Below are 12,615 nucleotides of genomic sequence, written 5' to 3'. Positions count from 1 at the left end.
AGTTGTAGGTATGCTGGGCGTAGTGTCTGGAATCGGTAGGAGATGCAATGGGCCTCACTTTGGTTGCTGGAAGAGAAGCAAGAACAGAAATTAAATGAACTGAAGGTAGAGAAGTTAGGAGACAGCACCCCAGGCAGGGCAGGCTGTCGCTCTGGTTCCACAGGACACATCAGGTAGATATGTGGCTGCTCCCATCCTATTTAGCTTCTTGTTCTTGGTCCTTTAAACCCCACATCTGCTGTTACTGGAATGTCCTGTGGCAAAGTGTTAAATCTGTTGGAGGAGGAAGATAGAAGGTTCAGCAAATGAGAGATTTTGGGACTTCATCGTTTATCTTTCGAGCTAAAGGACATCAGGTAGGCCTACATATGTATTGCAAATATAGTAAAAGAGCAACACCTGAAAGAATGAAGTCCTGTGCAACTCAGTTCATGCCTGGAAGCTCCTCTGCCTCAGTCTCTGCTCCCTCTGGGAGACTGAACTGCAGGGGGAGATTCCTGGGATGAGGAGATGTGACAGTGGCAATCAGTTCCACAGCAGTTGGAACTGTGATCCAACACAGATCCAACTGTGATCCAAAGATCGTGTGTTTGTCTCTTGCCACAGAGAACTTACAAAACCGTGAATAATGACATAATAATTATAATTATGGAAATGTAACTCATATAGAAATGACCAGGAGAGTGTACACTTGCCATGTTGCTGTGAGATGTTAGACACTGATTTGTCTGATTCACATACAATGCAGAGAATTAAAGGAGTAGAATTATATCCCTAGCGGTGCGTACAGTTCCCACCTGCAAGGTCACAGTTTGCCCTGAGCTGCACCAACACAAACTGGTGAGGAAAGGATTCTGTTCTGAGGCTCCAGGTAGCTGGTGTGACAGCCAAAGCAGGGGAAGAACAAATGCCTCTTTCGTGGTTTGGGTTGGAATGGCAGAGCTGGCAAAACACATCTAAAATCACGCGGTGGCTCCTGAAAAACTGTCTGATAGATTCAGCATACAGCACCTATGAGAAGGTCTGCTGCTTCTCCCATTTTAATGGTGGAACCAGGAGTCTTCTAAAGTCATCTGAAAGCTCTTTATTGTTTGGAGGAGATGTCAGTTCCAAGCAGCTGGGTTTATTGCTGGGCCTATATTCTAGGAAATCGCTGATGGATTTATTATGCCGTGAGTGTTTGCTGCTGAGTGGTGACACCAAAGCCTCAGACCGTGCTGGATGTTTACTGTCCCCTGAAGGCAGTTTGTAAGGCTGTAATAGCTAGTAATCAGAGACTGGATGTGGTCAGGGGAGTTAGATCAACATGCAGAGGAAGAAGATGAATCATGAAGTAAATCCGGTATTGATGCTGTAGGAACAGCTGATGTACAAAATGTTTGTGGCAGATGTGGATACCTCCTTAATGACTTCTTTGACTTCTATGGCCCTACATTTCAGGTTGCAGCCAGCTCATCTTTGTGCTCCCAAGACCGGCTGCACATTCTGTGTATTTTCCCATCCTTGGACTGATGAGCACTCCCAGCTGGGTGAGCCACAGTGTGCTTTGCAGATCACCAGCCCAGCTGCAGTTTTTCCCCGTGCCCATAGCGTGCAGAGAGCAGAACAGCAGCCGTGGGCACAGCAGAGCAGTTTCCCTGCCCATTACATCACTTTGGTGCTGCATGCTGGTTATTTGCTCTCTATATCACTGCTCCCCAGGAGGCCCAAAGAAATCAGCAAATCTCCCCCAGCAGAGCCACGAATACCTCTCACAATTCATTCAGGCGCAGCAGGAAGGCCGGGGATTAATCCGAGGGGGAATGCTGTGAATTCCAGCACGCTCTTTCTTCCCCTGGCACAGCTGGTGGTGGGGATCTTGCCACATGAAAGCCATGCTGTCACTATCCATCATCGTTACTTGGGCGGCCGCATTCCAGGGCATGAATTGGCCTCATTTGGTAACTCTGGTGCTGTTTCCTTCTGCCAGATGATACGCAGGAGGAATCCAAATTCGAGTACACCTCTATGTTCCAGTCCTCCATCTATTTTTAGGGGTTTCCAGATTCCCTAAGACAAATTAGAATGGATGTGTTTCTGAAGATTGGAGCGCAGCATCGCAGGGGCTGGAGGTGGGGCGGTTTGTTCACAGCCCATTTGCTCAGCACCACAGAGGTATTCTCTTTCTGCTCTTAAATTCCCTAAATGAGGTTCCCGTGATGTAACAGGAAAGCTATTCTTAAGGAGCTTTTTATGGGAAATTGTTTTCTATAGGATGTCATTGTTTGGCTGCAACTTATTGTCGTAGCTTTTCGTCGTGGTAAAATACCAACAGATAAAGCTGATTTTTTCCTTTTCTTTCTTCATAGAATCCCACTATATGTACTAATCTTTTTCTTTTCTCCAGCCCCACCATCTTGCCCACTATTACTTAGCTGTGCTGCCATCACGTACGGAAGACACTGGGTAGAACCCATGCTGCTAGGAGATTTTTATTGTGGCATATTTGTCACAAAAGTGCTCTACTGAAATCCAAGGGTGAACAGTGCTCAGAAATGAATGCAGAACAGCAGGAGAAGAGGCAATGCCCAGCAGCCTCCCTGCTACGGCTCCGGGCTGGGCTCTGCAGCAGTGCTGCCTCTGATCCTTCCATGTTTCAGGCACAGCAGTGCACAAGGCATCTCCTGCTGTGCTGCCCACATCAGAGCTGTTCTGGGCCAGCAGCAGCATCTCATGGACAGTAGTGATCCTCCACGGGGAGCAGTGAGGCAGGGGGCTGCTGGGAAACATCACTGCCAAGAATTGTGATGAAAAGGCTGTGGATGCCCCATCCCTGCAGGCATTCAAGGCCAGGCTGGATGTGGCTCTGGGCAGCCTGGGCTGCTGGTTGGCGACCTGCACACAGCAGGGGGTTGGAACTGGATGAGCACTGTGGGCAGTGGGCTCTGAGGGTGGGCTGGAGTGGGCTTGGTGGTCTTGGAGGTCATTTCCAGCCTTACTGCTCCTATGGTGAGCCTTTGTACAGCTGCTGGTTCACAAGTGCAGCAGCTGGTGGGATGGCACAGTGCATGGCCCAGGAGTGGATGTGGGCTGGCTGCATCCTGAAGAACACAGCTGAGAGCCCTGCAGTCCTGGGTCCAGGTGTGTGTGCCCATCCGTGTGCCTTCCTGCTGGAACCTCCATGTCCTCAGGCCTCTGACCTTTGGGTGCAATGAACTCTTTGCTATCCAGTGGCTTTTCTTGCTTTTCTGTGATTCTCTGCATACACTTCTCTCATAGGCACAGGAATAAAAACCTCTCCTTTCAGTGACTGTTCTTTCTGATGCAATGCCTGCTCTGCTGCCAGTCATGCTGCTGGAGGTGGAGGAGCAGTGCTGAGGCTCTGCTGGAGCTCCTCAACCCGCCCTGCCAAAGAGAAATGATGGCTAATCATTCCTGGTGTTTTCAGAACTCCTGATTCTGACAGGGAAAGCAACTCGTGTGGCTTAACTGTGATTAACTGTGATCAACTCTTTCCTCCCCTTGATTTGAGTCACACCACCTTATTTTATCCCCATTCTTTGAAATAACTCTCCAAAAGGTTAATCTTAGTTTAGCAATTGGGGTTTTTGGAATTAGTGGGAATGACCTCGATCCAAATAATACGCTGGGACAACGTGTCATGTCAGGAAGAAAAAATAACTCCCCTCTCGTCTCCTTCCCCCTGCCGTCCCTGCGGGGGCTGCCGCGGCCGCGGGTCTCTGCGTGGCACCGGGAGCAGCACCCGATGCCTCCCAGCCCGAGCTGGGGATAACGGCTTCCTGCAGGTACAGACCGGCAACGCATGCGAACGCCCCCAAGAGTCTGGAAGGAACGGAGGAGCAGTGAGTCACAAGTGAGTCATGGAGCCTGCCCGGATCTATCCCGGGACAGGGACGGCGTGCGCCGCGCCTTCATCTGCTCCGTCTCGAAAGGACGGGCCAACAGCCCCGACTATAATTGTGGAAAAATAAATGTTAGCGGCAACCATCCGTTGGCAGCAGCAGACTGCTCTGTTTTGTAAGATCTTCCCTGTGCTCATCACTATTATTCTGATAAGAAACGGGGAAAAGTGCAGGGCGGGATGCAGGCAGAGGGGTTTTGCTGCAGGGGCGTGCAGTCGCCCTGCTGTCACCCTGGGCACGAACTCTGGGAGCTGTGCTCCTTTCCCCTCCGTGTCTGACTGCACAGAGCATTGCTGCTGCCTGGCACAGGGTTTGGGCTGTGCCTCGACCTCCCACCCAGCCCCGTGCCGTTCTGTGGCCATCACACAGCAGCAGCACCCCCAGGAATGCACGGCTGGAGGAAGGAGCGGCGCCTCCCCTTGAGGTACCATCAGCTCACATCTCCCATAACTTCACCCTGAACTTCCCACCGTGTGCCTCACTGGAAGAGTCGGCTGGTTGGTGACGAGGGAACAGGCTGCCAGAGCCAGAGGCTGGGCAGGGAGAGAATCTCAGCTGCTGATGCCAGGAGAGTTTTCTTTCTTCCCTAACAGCTCTCTCTTGGCTTGTTCTGTGTATTTCCTTGTTTTAGTTCCATGAATAATATCACAGAATCATAGAATCCTCAGTCAGAAGGGCCCTTTGGGGGCAATCTGGTCCCACTCCCTGCAGTGAACAGGGACACCCACAGCTCCACCGGGTGCTCAGAGCCCCATCCAGCCCAGCTTTGGGTATCTGCAGGGATGGGGCACCACTGCCTCTCTGGGCACTCTATGTCCTCAGCACCCTTACTGTATATATTTCCTTATATCCAGCCTAAATCTCCCCTCTTTAATTCTGAAACAATTTGCCCTCATTCTAGCACCACAGAGTCTGCTAAATAATCTTTCCCCTTCTTTCTTCCAGCTCCCCTTTAAAAGCTGAAATATGTCGTGCATTCATTAAATTTCAGGGATTTTGGCAGAGCTCCTTCAGAGCAGCAGCTCAGCTTTAAAGATGATGAATATCTACTGTAAAAATTCCATTTCATCATTGCCTTTGGCTGAGATAGGAGTTGATAACAGCCTCAGAAGAGAAAGCCTTCAGTCCCTAAATGGTCAGAAACACGAGAAATCACCGAATCTCAGGGGCTGGAGGGGACCTCAAGAGGTTATTGAGCCCAACCCCCTGCTAAAGCAGTTCCCTACAGCAGGCCACCTCTATTTCTTTCCCATTTCTATATTCCTATTTCTTTTGCACACATAAAATGATGGCATACAATGATGGGCTAAAAGGGAGCGCTAAGTTTGATGTGAGCAGAGGGGATGAGCTCAGCACAGCAGGCACGCTGGGCCGCACAGCATCAGCAAAGCACACACATCTGGATGGGAGGGCAACTTTCACGAGAGGCAGCCCTGCAGAAGGACTCCATTTCTGCCACGTTTTCAGCTCGGTGTCAGACGGAGCAAATCCAGAATAAGCTGCCACACCTACAAACCCAGGCAGACTTTCAGATCATGACACATGTCCCATGAGACCGGCAGTCATTATCTGCGGGAGGGTCCCACTGCGGAGTGCTGTGCCGTGGGAGCGCGTCCTGTGCTCCCATCGTTCTGCAAAGTTCCCGCTGGATCTCCTTTCCAAACAGAGGAGACGTGAAGTCACAGAACTCAGCGAGGAGCAGCAGCAGCACAGAAGCTCCCAGCCCGCAGATCGCACGGTGGTGTCCTTCACTCACTCGAAGGAAATGACCTTTAACTCCGCTTTTGCTTTATGAAGCAATTTTCATTCCAAGAGCACTTGCGTTTATGCAGCTGTAAATCAGCAGATTAGAAACAGGGGAAACTGCGTGCGTACGTGTTGCACAAAACGTGCGGCTTGCGCAGCGATAACAGCTGCGGAGCTCCGGGACGCGGCGTCGGGTCCGGGTCTGCCTGCCGTGCTGCCCTCTGCTGCCCGCACAACCCGCTGCGGGATCCGGGAGCAGCGCGGGCTAGTTGGGCAACGGGAGGATGGGGAGAGATGGGGGAACAGCACTGGGATGAGAGGTGACGGCTCACGCTGTGCAGGGCAGGGCAGGCTGGGTGCTGGGGGACATCTCTGCTCCAAAGAGCGCTCAGCACCGCACAGCCGCCCAGGGGAGGGGGGTCAGCATCCCTGGGGGTGTTCAGAGATGGGGGGAGGTGGCACTGAGGGATGTGAGCAGCGGGCACGGGGTGGGCTTGGAGATCTCAGAGGGCCTTTCCGACCTAAACGATTCTGTGGTTCCACGTCGTGGCTGCTGCAGCACCAGAGGAGGAACTTGGGCTATGAAAGCGCTTGGCACCGGCTTTGGATGAGGAGCAGCAATTCTCATTCCATCCTTCTGCCTCCCCAGCATCAGCCAGCAGAGACCCCCGGAGGCGGCTCAACTCCCGGCGGATCACACGCAGCGCCGTGGCTGAGCGCTGAGCGCCGTCGGCTGGCGGCGTCCGCTGGGAAGAAGAGCTGCGGGACTTCCAGAAGCCGCCCGGTTAGGAAAGCACCCAGAATGGACAAGCGGCTCTGCAGGGTGCGACGTGCGGCTGGTTCTGCAGCCGGGGCCGCGCAGGACTGGCGCTGCCTTGGACCGGGGACGGGGAGGCAGCCCTGCGGCTCTTGCTCGTGTCACGCTGCAGTGCTGGTTGTGTCGCTGCGCTGCGAATTAGGTTGGAAGCACTAAAACATCACAGCTCGTCCTCCCCTTCTTTGTCTGTAACGCGGATGGATTCCTCGCCCTGTTCACCCCACGAAACGTTCGTGCAGGAATTGGCGCAGCCTCTGGCTGAACCAGATGGGAAAGCAAAACAGCTGCAAAAACACATCTACACCCCCATCCTGACACAAAGACCAGCCTGCGGCCGGATCAGCTCCTCGGCCGTCCCACGCGGAGCCGAAGGAGAAGCTGCGCACCGACAGGGCGAAGCGAGAGCAGCACTGCCACAGCCCGGCCAAATGAATATGGAACAGCCCGGGGCCACACCTGGCAGCAATTTTCTCTCCCCCTCGATTTTTGATTTCTTCCTTTCTTTAAGGCTCGGTGTGGTTGCAGGGTGCTCTGCTCTTGGGAGCAGGGTTGTGTGAGCACGGCTGGGAGCGCAGGGGCTGCCTGAGCCAAAGCCCTGCCAGCTGGAGTGCCTTTGGACACGGGGAGGCGGGCAGGTACGGTCTTTCTTTCTCCCTACTTCAAACAGTGCCTTTTTGCTATTCTCCAAATATTTATGTCTCTGCAAAAGGCATAAACATTTCAACAGCGGCCTCTCTAGCCCTTTGTTCCAGCACTTAATGCAAAGTTGCTGTGAGGTTCCGTGGCCTTAAACCTCCCTAAATAGCACGGACTCACACAGGGGAACTCGCCTGGCCAGCCTGAGGCACGCAGCCCCATGGTGTGAGACACACTTGGAGAAGCAGTGGGGAGAGGTGGCACTGAGCTGCTGTGCCTGTGTGCATCTGCCCTTGGTCTTCTCATCTTCCACAGAATCCCAGCATGGTTGTGTTGGAAGGGACCCACAGACCCGGCCCCAGCTGGGTGCCCAGCACCTCTGGAGCTTAGTGGGGAGCACACACATGGCAGGTAACAGCTAAACAGAGCACCCCAACAAGTTTCCTTAATATGCATGAATCTTTCTGGAACTCTTTTCTGAGGTTTCGATGCAGGGCAGTGATTTCAGGTTTCTTTTTTGCCTTAAGGGGAAATGTGGCCCAGAGTGACATGTCACACCTGGTTTGGGCTGTTCTTCAGTTACAGACATCCTGAAAATACACTGCCTTTATAGGTAGACTGCAGCAGAATGTGTTCTTTCAGCTCTCTCCATGCACTTCCATTCTTGACACGGCTGTTACTGCAGCAGAGGTCTCTCTATGAGTTCATTCATTCTCTAAACTCATGAGCAACACTGGAGTTAAGGAACTGAGTTATTTTCTCACCTTTCATCTCGTTCTTTTCCCCCACTTGAATGGGTAAATGCACACCGACAGAACTGTGCGCTGGCAGCAATACAATCTATAACCAAATGGGTCTTTTCCAGGTGAAGTGAGTGCATGAGAGGTCAATATTAAGAAGTATCTGGGTCATCACATCTTGCAACTGGAGCGCAGAGCTCCAGGAATGCTGACAGACAGCCCCAGCTGCTCTGTGTGCTGCACTGTAACACACTGCAGCCTTACAGCTGACCTGGGGGGGTTGCAGCAGTCCCAACACCGACGCTGCCATTCTGCTGCCCTGGTGTCTGGGAGCAGAATGCAGAGCAGGCATTGGGCTGGCTGGTAATTCACAGTGCTGTGTATGGATGTGAACCCCTGCATGATGACTGGAGACCACAGAGCTGTATTTTTTTTCCTTGTCAGCTCTGTCTTTCATCACCTGTTTTAGAGTCTGTGTAAAATAAGGATAGCGAGGTCCTGCCCTGCAAATTCCCACGACCCTTTTTCCTATAGGCACAGCAAATGTTTTGTTTCTTAGCTGAGCTGAATGCTGGCGGAGCAGTTGGTGGCACTGACCACAATCTACAGCTCCAGGTGCAAGGCAGTTCAGTGCCCTGGGACACAGAGGCAATTGAAGGTGGATTAACTGTGCCAACAAGGCAGCTGGCACTGCTGGCTGCTGCGTGCCCTGTGCCAGGCCCCTCCTTGGTGTTCCCTACCAGCTCCAGCTGCAGTTTGGTGTGCTGGTATGGAGGGCAGTGGGTGAGAGGTGCTGCCAGGCCCTGAGGGGCTGCAGAGCAGGAGGGGATGTGGAGCAGGAGATGTGTGTCTGCAGGGCAATGCTGCAGGAGCACAGCCAGCAGCGCTGCTGCAGCCGCCTCTGCCCATCTCTGTGCACAGCCTGCGCCTCGCATGGAAAGTGAAATTAGAGAACTGTTCTTCTTTCTAAGCATTTCCCTCTGTAACGGACACACACTTGCATTTTAAGGGAACAAAACCCTCTCTTACTCAAAGGCCGTCCCTCGTCTGGAGCAGCTTGCCTTGATTACATCGTACTAAATTACTCATCTTGGATATATGATTCTCTTTCTTTTCTCTGCCAAGAGCAAAAATATGAGATTATTTGGCAAGAGGAATGTGTATCTAAAACGTCAAATTACAGCTCATAACTATTACGGGATGGTTCTGGCGATGGCCCTTTGTGGTGCTTCCAAAACAGATGTCTCTTTCTAGGAGATCTCCAGAACCAACCCGTGCCTTGTCTTTGCTTTCAAAGGGTTTAAGGTTTTGCTTTAAGAACGCCTCACCAGCACACAGCTGGCTGAATGTACTGCTTTAATATAACTTTCCAGCTTCTCAGGACTTCCGTCTCTTCCAATCGCATTAACTGATAGATCTCTGCACAGAATGCAGTCAGGCAGACGTTGGGAATCTGCATGTTTGTTTTCCCAATAACTGATACAGGCGAGCTCCATCGCTTGCTTAGCAGAGGAATGGAGCAGTAAAGCTAATCCATGTTTGTCACTGTTTTCAGTCAGCATTACAGAGCTGTTACCAACCAGAATTTGATTCGTTCCGGTAGATCTCTCCTGATTCCATCTTGTTAATTAACAAATGCCATCAGCTTCTACTGGCACTGAATAGGAGTGTGATCCTTGGTGCTGTGTCTCCAAAGCAGGTACTGCAACACGTCCCCATGTGGGCACATTTCACTTCTCATGGGGCTAGGAAAGCTGGCTTCAGTTTTTACGTTATCTGCTCATCTTGTCTTCTCCACTGAATGGATTGGATTGGATGTTTGGAACATAAGGGTTTAACAGGGAAATGGCGAGAGGAGGTTGGAAAAACCTCTGCAATGTGTTCTTTGTGTTCTGGTGGAAGTGATGGCAGCATGAAGACTTGAGTATGAACAACTGTGTGGTTCAGCTGGTAGAAGGAATTGGATGACATTAAGCTTATTGTCCTATAATAATAAACTGAGCATCACTCTGTCATACTCAAGTGTCCATATCTGGTACACAAATAACATTCTTTGCTTGCTTTTGAGGAGGACACAAACCCAGAAAGGCCCCCTGGTCTGGCAGCACATCTGCAGCCTTTCTGACATCTGCCTGCCCTGCACCTGGGCTGCCACCTCCTCGGGGCTGCTGCTGCTGCCCTGCACCTGCTTTGGTCATACATCAGCGATGCCCATTGCTGGGCAGAAAGGAAACACGGGCACCTACACAGAGAAGTGCCAGGCTGCAGTAGTTGTGAAGGAAGGTGAAACATGCAGTCTGACAGCTGGTTTTCATAGAAGCATAGAATCATTCAGGCTGGAAAAGCACTCTGAGGCCCCCAAGCCCACCCCATGCCACCGCACCGTGCTCACTGCCCACGTCCCTCAGCGCCACATCCCTGTGGCTCTTAACGTGTCAATAAGTACACAGTAATTAATAAAGCAGATCTGACAGGGGCTGTCTGCTCTGTGCACTGGTAGACCAAGCGGGCAGGGGAGAAAGCAAAGCGTGCACATCTGGTTTGCAGAAGTCTTGCTGCGGTCTTGATTCTCTGTAACCCTGTAAGGGTGGCAGTGTGGAGACAGGGAAGTTCAGGGCTGCTTTGCATGAGTAAAACCTAGGGAGCCTCTGCATCATCACTCAAGCAGACAGAAGGGTTTGAGCAGAGCCACGCTTGCTGCCAGATGAGCTCAAGGTCAGGGGAGAGGTTTGGAAGGAGGAACTTGGAAAAGCAGTGATGGATCTGCCCCAGCCTTGCTCACAGGTCCTGCTGCAGCAGCTCTGCTGATTGGAATGATGCTCAAAAGAGTTGGTTTGGCAGGCACAGAAAAATGCTGAAAATTTGGGCTTTCTGCAGTTTTGCTTTTGATGGCTTGCGCCTTCTAACCACACAGTAATGGTAAAGACTATAAATAAAATTTAAAAATCCAGTTTAAGCAGTCTTTAATAAAATACAATTTATTTTAATATTCTGTTACTGGCTCCTCCTTCGGGGTGTCACAAGTATGCATTTTCGGCCTGACAAACCAAGATGTGCTCTCTGTCAAATGGTGAGCTCCATTTTGTCTTCTCTGCAGACTGGAAACCTCACTGTCCCTACTGGAGCTCCATCCCGGTGCATTTCAGGCACTCTGTGATGCAGGGAAGGCTTTGAGAGCATATCAGAGAAAGGCCATCAGGACAGTGATCTCAGACACTGCCTTCTGAGCAGTTCCCAAGTTCACACCATGAGTGGGTTCACACCCATGGCTCTGCTTGTGCAGCTGCTCATGGGGATAGGAGGGCAGGTGAGGGCATGTAGGGCAGAGATGCTGAGCAGTGAGAGCTGTCGTGGGGATGCTGCCAGTGCCCACTGCTGCCCATGCAGTGCCCTACATCTGTTCTCAAGCAGCTGTGGTTGCTTGCGGGTTGTAGCCATGGAGGGGAGGTGATTCCTTTCCTAAGGTTGTGTTCTGTTCAATTTTTGCTCTGTTGGCATCAGAGCAGCTGCACCAGGAGCCCATGCCCGGTGCTCATGTACAGGAATTAATTAACCAGCAGCATTCCTCCTGCTCAGCTGACACAAAGGCTGCCAGCAGGGAGTGCAGCACGGCCGCTGTGGCACAGCTGCCCCGTTTGTGCAAACCTGGGGTGCAAGTCAGAGAACCATGGAATCACTGAGGTTGGAAAAGCCCTCTGAGCTCCCCAACTCACTGCCTGCCCACCACCCGCGTCCCTCAGTGCCACATCCCTCGGCTCTGAACACCCCCAGGGATGCTGACCCCCCACCCCTGCTCACTCTGTGCCGGTGTTCTTTGCAAGAAGAAATTTCCCCTGAAATCCAACCTGACCCTCCCTGGCTCTGTGAGGCCATCACCTCTCGCTGTTCCTGAGATGCTGATTGCTGTGCCTACAAGCGGGTGCACACTTAGCACAGACCTACCCTGTGGGCTGGGAATTCTGCTGGATATTTGCAGCCCAGGCAGGGCTTGGTTGGAGTGGTGCACAGCTGTTGGTTTGCCTTGATCCCTGAGCTGTGGGCAGTCACAGGCCGTGGATCTCCGCCAGCTCGTTGGTATGAGCCCTCCCTACCAACACTTCCTTTTTAGATGGGTGCTGCGTTACCAGCCATAGAATAGGGTTTTCTTACAAAGATAACATTTCCCTTCCCATCCGTGAACTGGAAATAACACAAAACGCCCTTTTCCCGTTCTTTAAGAAAATGTTTCATGCTACTACTTAAAGAGACCAGGAACACATCACCCACAGGAGCAGTTATGAGAAGCAAGGCCGTTGCCTTGGCCAATATCCACTGACAGCCTTTGGTCCTGAAAGCACATCTGTGTCAGCGATCCCACTGCCTTTATAACGGGCACAAAGCAAGTGTGCATTAAGAGCTATTTTTAAACAGTGAAGTCATAACTGTAATGTAAAAGTAAAGCCAAAACAAAGCTGAAACAGTTGAACTTGTGGTGATTGAGAAGATTGAACCACTGTCACAGGATGCCTGCACCCCGATGGGATCATTAGCGCCATGGAGGGGGAGAAGAACTGGTCAGCCCTGCAAATCAGAAAGAGATTGCGGAAGTAGAAAGCAGCAGCAGCAGCATGATGGCATCTGGTGGTCTGAGGTCAACAGCGGGAGCCAGAGCCATGGTGCTGGAAAACCAGCATAGCCATGGGGGATGGTTTCTGCTGTCCTCTTCAATTGGATTTTGGGCTTGGCAGTGTCGATTCCGTGACATCACCCAAAATGCTGCCCTGCTGTTGGCCTC

The sequence above is a fragment of the Centrocercus urophasianus genome, unplaced genomic scaffold, assembly GCF_019232065.1.
Source record: "Centrocercus urophasianus isolate 14NV4802_14NV808 unplaced genomic scaffold, USGS_Curo_1.0 seq_18, whole genome shotgun sequence".
Lineage (NCBI taxonomy): Eukaryota > Metazoa > Chordata > Aves > Galliformes > Phasianidae > Centrocercus > Centrocercus urophasianus.
This window is presented reverse-complemented; position numbering follows the sequence as displayed.